Source organism: Myotis davidii, unplaced genomic scaffold (assembly GCF_000327345.1).
Source record: "Myotis davidii unplaced genomic scaffold, ASM32734v1 scaffold86, whole genome shotgun sequence".
In the NCBI taxonomy this organism is placed as follows: domain Eukaryota; kingdom Metazoa; phylum Chordata; class Mammalia; order Chiroptera; family Vespertilionidae; genus Myotis; species Myotis davidii.
Window position 1 is genome coordinate 509,319 of NW_006298058.1, and position 622 is coordinate 509,940.

A 622-nucleotide genomic window follows, 5' to 3' on the forward strand; every position below is an offset into this window, starting at 1 on the left:
TACTTTTTTTGTATCATTAACTGCAAAAATTACCCTTTAGGGTTTATTTGTGTTCAAATAAGTCACAGGCAAATATTTTTACAAAGAAGAAACCCCCAAACTGAGAGGATTAGTTCACAACAAGTCAAATTTTGATGCTAAAGTAGTTTGATCTGAAATTACCATTGACTACAAATTGCCATCTGTGCATATTTGTTACAAATGTCAAGCATAATTAATTCGACGGGCCCACTATTTGATAACCTCTGTTCACAGGATTTGCAGAATACATAGCGGTATGTTAATTTTCAAATTAAACCTGCCAAGTGGTTGTTGGCTTTGTGAAAGTAGCTGCTTCCTTCTGAGCAAACTTTGAAAGGCCCACACGGGGAAAAGAAATGATCATTGATTAATGACCTACTCTATGCCTTGCTCTATGCTGAGCACTTTTACCTACATTATCTTAGTTCATTCTCCATACATTCCTGTGAGGGGGCAGTTATTAACTCTTTCAGTGATAAAAAGCCCCAGAAATTTTTGTTTCAGACCCTGGGAGATATGAGAACGCTTACTTTATTTTATTTTTTTTTAATTAAATCTTTATTGTTCAGATTATTACATTTGTTCCTCTTTTTTCCCCCCA